This window comes from Zea mays, chromosome 8, assembly GCF_902167145.1.
Source record: "Zea mays cultivar B73 chromosome 8, Zm-B73-REFERENCE-NAM-5.0, whole genome shotgun sequence".
NCBI lineage: Eukaryota > Viridiplantae > Streptophyta > Magnoliopsida > Poales > Poaceae > Zea > Zea mays.
Window position 1 is genome coordinate 100,527,471 of NC_050103.1, and position 7,118 is coordinate 100,534,588.

The window sequence follows — 7,118 nt, forward strand, 5'->3', positions numbered from 1 at the left end:
TATAAATACAGAGGTATACGACCGATTTGGAGGAATCAATCGAATCAATAACACTTTTATCTCGCATTTATTTCCTGTACAATTAGGAGTAGTTCTAGTCTAGTTCTAGTTTAGCCTCTCAATCCCCCAAATTCTCCGCTTCTCTTCGACTCTACGTCGATTAGAGGAGTCTAGGTCGGCCTACCGAGCCTAGACAACTCCTAGGATCTCTCCTCCCCAACGGGGTCCCTCCCGGGAGCGAGATCCAGGCGCCGCCGGCGACTTCCGTCGCCCCTGCGCACGCGCGAACCGTCCAGCCGTTAGGCAGGAGACCCTAGCCCTGCGCCAGGTCACGACCGTCCGGCCCCTAGCCGTGGACCATCCGCCCCTGTGCAGAGAGCACCGCCACGATTCTTGTGTAGTGATTGGCGCCCGAAAAAGGTGTCAACAGTTAGGAACCGAACCCGAACCCATACCCCGAAATATAGCACATATAGGAACCAAACCCGAATCCGAAAACCCGAATAGACTGACAATTTGGTCTATTCGGGTTCTGTTCGTGTTCAGGTTTCGGTTTTAAAATGCCCACCCCTATATCCACCCACTATAATATCTACAGTTGTACCTAATATTCGCCCACATCATACCTAGGGGTAGAAAATCATATCCATGCTAGGTTTCGGACGGGTTTTGGATATCCTCGGATAAATTCAATACATTATCAATCAAATTTCTTGCTAATTCATCATCATACAGGTGCCTACAAGGGGCAGCCATCGACTAGCCATCAGCGGTGCGGGTGCTGTAGCATGCGGGACTTAGAATGGGGCACAGAGCACAACACAGAAAATCAACAAAGCTAGAAGGGACAGTCAACAATGTGAAATTGAGTGTTAGGCATGGGGTTGAGGGAGCTAGGGTTTGCTCTTTAATGTGTTATAGGCTAGATTAAAAAATAAACTATAAACCGATTTTGGATATCCAACTGATAACCCACGGGTGGGAATTAATATCCTAATTCGTGCTCGTCCAACTTCACATCAGATATGAGTCGAACCCGCGGGTCAAAAAATACATCCATACTTGACTCCGTCGGATCGGATATCCAACGGATATTCCTATCCGTGGGTCAAATTGATTGCCATCCTAAAAAGAGGCGCAAGCGTCGACTCACATCTTGAGCCAGCACGCACAAACTCAGCGCCTGTGATCAATTCAGGGCTTGTTCGGTTATTTTCAATCCATATGGATCGGAGAGAATTGATACGGATTGGAGAGGATTTTGATTTGCTAGGGATTGAAACTCTCTCAATCCCCCTCAATCCATATGGATTGGGGGAGAACCGAACAAGCTCTCAATGGGGCCATATAAGACTTTTCCTCTTATATAAAGAAAAGAATTAAGTTCTTACAGACCTAATATTGGATCTAATTAACTCTAAGATCCATATAAAATACAAAGTGTCATTAGGACATCGCTAACTGAAAAAAGTTACTCAACTTAAATGTCGTGTTTCAGTGCTCAGCTATTGAGAAGTGGAATGTGCGTGCCTAGCCGATCGGATGTAAGAAAATATGTGACGTGTGCACGCTCAGCGACGTAATTCTGTTTGTTTTTAATAGACAATAATGGAAATATAATAGTGACCGTTATCTGCAATGGCTGATTTCATTTAAACGTTATAGGGTACGTCAGAATTACGACTAATAGTGACCATTCTCTGCAACGGGTGATTTCGTCTGAACGTTACGGGGTAACGTCAGAATTGAACCTTGACAAAATTGCACTGCTCTCTTGTGCTCTTATCTCTGCCACTCTCTGAATGCATAGTGAGTAGAGAAAGTAGGCCTCCAAAACCATCAATGTCTTGCAATCCTGCTCGTGATAGACGGTTGGCAGGTTTTTTGGGAGCGATTGTCGTGACAACTTAGTCTTCCTAGTGTCATTTCCGATGTACACTACATCAAGTCGTCTGCTATATCGCACAGCTGCATAAACCATGTCGACTGATCTATAGAACAGCGCCTTCGGTGCCCTCGGTATTGGCCCGCTATCACGGTTTACAAAAATTGGTAAAAACTGGCGATAAACCGGTCGGTTTATCGAAACCGCCGAGGTGAGATTTTGGTTAACCACCGGTTTTTTTCAAAATTCGTTCCAAATTCAAAAAAAATGAAAAAATTCATAAAAACCGGAAACCGTCGGTAAACCGTTTTTTGACCGGTAAACCGCCAATATTTACCGAGAAACCGGATTTAATGGCACGATTGAGTATTTAGTGGTCAATTTAGGTATATTAGTCTTGTTTAATGTTATATGTTATATGTGAAGATGTTATATACTATATGTGAAGATGAAACTCGTAGCTCAAGTCAAGTTTAGAAATTTAGTGGTCAATTTCGGTTACATTTCCTGTCCAAGATGGAATCTGTGGATCAATTAGCTTTAGTTCTTCTAATAAGTATCCGTCTGGATAAGACTCAATCTAGAACCCTTAGCTCCAGTTCTTCTGTATGTGTTCCTATGATTTGCTGATCAGGAAAAAAAGCTCAACACTTGGTGAGGTGCACATGCAATACACAAACACCAAACACACATTACCGGTATGTTGTTTTGCTTTGTGAGTATTGTGAAATAAGTCGACCTACGTGTCGTTGCCTCGTTGGAGAGATGTAAAAGAACTTGTATTTGAGTATTGCGAAGTTCGATGGGTTTATTGCATGAGAACTAGAGTTTGTGGTTGCATATATATGTTGTATATTATTTTGGTGAACGCATGTCGTGTGTAGAGATGTCAATGGGTAATTCTCCATCGGGTTATAGCATCCCAGACCTATCCCCATCATGTTTGGTATATCCCCATCCCCATCCCCATACTCATACTCATTATGGGTACAAAACTCATCCCATACCCATTCCCATTCGGGTTTCGGGTCCCCAATGGGTCCCCATCCCCAATTAAGAGATAACTAGGTACTAACATCTAGCACAAACTATCCAGATTTCATACATCACCACATCGGCAAGCACTCATCCATGAACCATGATCCATTCATCCACCCATCAGAAAAGAAATCAGTACTTTGGGACCAATATAAGAAATGGAGTCTACCGAGTTTGATGGCCGACTCGGCCTCAACTCATTTATACAAATAGGACAGGTGTACACGTATGAAATACCCATAGGTAATCAGGTTCGGATTATTACTTCCCAAACCCATACCCGTTTATCCAATGGGTGGAGAATTGAGTAAACTACAAATAAATCATGCTAAAATTTCCAATTTTTTCTACAAAAAGCAGTAAAGACAAGTTTGTTTCGCGGTTAACCGGCGGTTTCTACCGGTTTTCCGCCGGTTTTTCACCGATTTTCCACCGGTAAACCGGTTTGATTTCAAACTATTTTGGTTTAGTCAAACCGGTCGATTTTTATCGGTTTCCACCGGTTTATCGACGGTAAACCGTTACCGGTGGGGCGGTTTTTACATCTGAAACGGTTTTGTAAACCGTGCCCGCTATAGAGTATATTATCCTTAGATTATTTCTCTTTTTTCCTTCTTTATGCTTGTGAGTTCATCCTAGTGACAAACTACCATGTGGGTATAAGTAAATTATTTATGTTTACAACGTTCACATATGTCATACTTATCTATATGAGTTTATGAATTAATCTATATTTAAAATTTCTACCAAAATCAACAATCTAAAAACCACATATGTGTAGGAATATTAATACTGTTGGCTTTGTTGTTGTGTTTAAACCTAAAATTCCATTTGATGGTTCAAACTATAAAAGATAGTGTAGAAAGATTATTCTACGGTTGACAGCCATGAACATATATCACATGGTGATGGGCAGGCCTGAAGGAATGACTTCTAACTCTTCTGAGGAGAAGTCATTCGAGGCTGTCGACAGTCTTTTTTTGAGGTGTTGTGATAAGCATTCTTGTTGAGAACATAGTGGATTCTTACATGCACTTGTTCACGGCCTAAAAGACGTGGAACAAGCATGCGGCAAAATTTGGAGTCTCTCATATAGGAAGTGAATTGTATATTAAAGAGTGGTTCCATGACTAGAGTACGGTATAAAAAAAACCATTTTAAGGTACAATAGGCCCATCAGATTCAGCAACATGCAAAATAGCTTGAGCCCTTTTCTTGTGTGTTGCGTGACAAGTTTGTGCCTAGATGCATCATTGCTAAGCTGTCACCTTCCTGGAGGAATTTTACTACTTCTCTCAAGCCTAGGAGATAGGAGTTCAACGTAGTTGATCTAGTTGGTTCTCTTGATGTTGAGGAGAAGACAAGAGCAAAAGACACATGCATGAAATGTCTTGAGAGAAATTCTAGTACAAATGTGGTACAGAAAAAAGAATTTCCACCCTCAAAAAAAGGACAAAGGTAAACCTCAAAAGGTTAATGCCAATCATAGATGATTTTAAGAAGAAGAAACAAACAAGAAAGGAGAATGCTTTGTGTGTGGTGGGGCTGACTATTAGGCTAAGGATTGACCAAAACGCAAGGATAAGCAAAAGAAATCAGCAAATAATGTTGTTAGTACCAACATTTGGAGGTGGAGATACTAGATATATAACCTTAGTTATTTCAGTTAGTCATTTACTTGATTGGTGGGTTCACACTAGCAGGTCAAACATACACGTGCATGCTAAATGCTTCTCGTTTTCTTCTTACCAGGCTATCAAGACATCATCTATGTTGATGGGAAACAACGCTCATGCTTTTGTTCATGGTGTTAGCATGGTCAATCTAAATCTTACTTTGGGAACATCGTGCAGATACATAATGTGCAGTATGTCCATTTCTTTGGTTGGCGCCATTTTAACCATTTGGATTTTAAAAATTTTCAAAATAAATATATAAAAAATCCTAAATCCACCCTATAGAGGGGGTGTTTGGGTCCATTCACACTACTCACTCTCCAATTCACAAGCCTTCTTCTCCATTTGTAGTTTTCCACTCTCTATCTCACTATTGATCTAAGATAGAGTCCTAACTTTGATACGTTCACCGACTTACTTAACAAGTAACCTCCACAATGTCCTAAAACCCCTACCGATGCAGGGTAGGTCTTTTTCGATGGTCTTTCTTCTGTCCATCATTAGTAGGAGGACATTTCTGCTCGTCCATGTTCGGATGTTCCCTAACTCCGGAACCTCTATTTCCATATTCAAACCGACCAAGTGTTAATGCTCCTTCTACCACTAAACCTCTTATGACTGACGCTCTTCCACCAGGCGCTAGACCACTTCTTGGATGCGCACCGCCGCCAGGGCAGGTGTGTTGGCGGTGGGGCACTGTTAGGCATCATCAAAATCTGTGGGTCAGTGCCAGACAGAGTACTGGGGAAGCAGCTGCATGCCCGGTGCGTCAGGTGTGGACATGATCATGGCGACATCAGGGTCGGCACGTCTCTTGTTGACATGTACATGAACTGGTACAGTGTTCTAAACGGCAGGAAGGTGTTTGAGGGAATGCTCAAGAGGAATGTTGTCACCTGGACATCGTTGCTCACTGGGTACATCCAGGCTGGAGTGTTATTGGATGTTATGTCACTCTTCTTCAGGATGCGTGCTGAGGGGGTCTGGCCCAATCCGTTCACATTTTCGAGTGTTCTCTCAGTGGTGGCGAGCCAGGGTATGGTTGATCTCGGGCATCACGTGCATGCTCAATCAATTAAGTTTGGTTGCTGCTCCACTGTGTTTGTGTGCAATTCTCTGATGAAATGTATGCAAAGTGTGGACTACTGGTTGAAGAAGCCAGGGTCGTGTTTTGTAGGATGGAGACCAGGGACATGGTGTCGTGGAACACATTGATGGCGGGTCTTGTGTTGAACGGGCGTGATCTTGAAGCCCTAAAACTGTTCCATGATTCACGATCCAGTATTACCATGCTTACAGAGTCAACATACTCAACAGTGATAAAATTATGTGCAAATCTTAAACACCTTGGCCTGGCACGTCAACTCCACAGTAGTGTTCTTAAACGTGGTTTTCATTCGTATGGCAATGTAATGACAGCCCTCATGGATGCCTACAGCAAAGCAGGTCAACTGGATAAGGCTCTGGATATATTTTTGTTGATGTCAGGATCTCAGAATGTTGTTTCATGGACTGCTATGATTAATGGGTGCATTCAGAACGGTGATATACCTCTTGCTGCTGCTCTTTTTAGCAGAATGAGAGAAGATGGTGTTGCTCCGAATGATTTAACCTACTCGACAATTCTGACAGTGTCAGAGGCCAGCTTTCCTCCCCAAAGTCATGCCCAGGTGATCAAGACCAACTATGAGTGTACACCAATTGTTGGAACTGCACTTATGGTCTCTTACTCTAAGCTTTGCGGCACTGAAGAAGCTCTTTCTATATTCAAAATGATTGACCAGAAAGATGTTGTTTCATGGTCTGCAATGTTGACTTGCTATGCCCAAGCTGGTGATTGCAATGGTGCCACAAATGCATTCATCAAGATGTCCATGCATGGTTTGAAGCCAAATGAGTTTACAATCTCTAGTGCTATTGATGCTTGTGCTAGTCCGGCAGCTGGAGTTGACCTGGGTAGGCAGTTCCATGCTATTTCTATCAGGCACAGATGCCATTATGCACTCTGTGTGAGCAGTGCACTTGTTAGTATGTATGCAAGAAAAGGAAGCATCGAGAATGCTCAGTGTGTCTTTGAGAAGCAAACAGATAGAGATTTGGTGTCAGGGAACTCAATGCTATCAGGGTACGCACAGCATGGTTACAACCAAAAGGCCCTTGATGTATTTCGACAGATGGAAGTTGAGGGCATTGAGATGGATGGTCTTACATTCCTTTCTGTGATTATGGGATGCACTCATGCTGGTCTTGTTGAAGAAGGTTAGCAATACTTTGATTTGATGGTCAGAGACTACGAGATCACTCCAACCATGGATCATTATGCATGCATGGTTGATCTCTATAGCCACGCAGGCAAGCTGGATGAAACAATGAGCCCCATAGAAGGCATGCCATTCCCAGCAGGTCCAACAATATGGCGCACATTGCTAGGAGCTTGTAACACCCGGCTTTAAGGAACAAAGCCAGGTGCATCTCATACATGCGCCAAGAAGACAACATATATAATAACAGAGTGTATA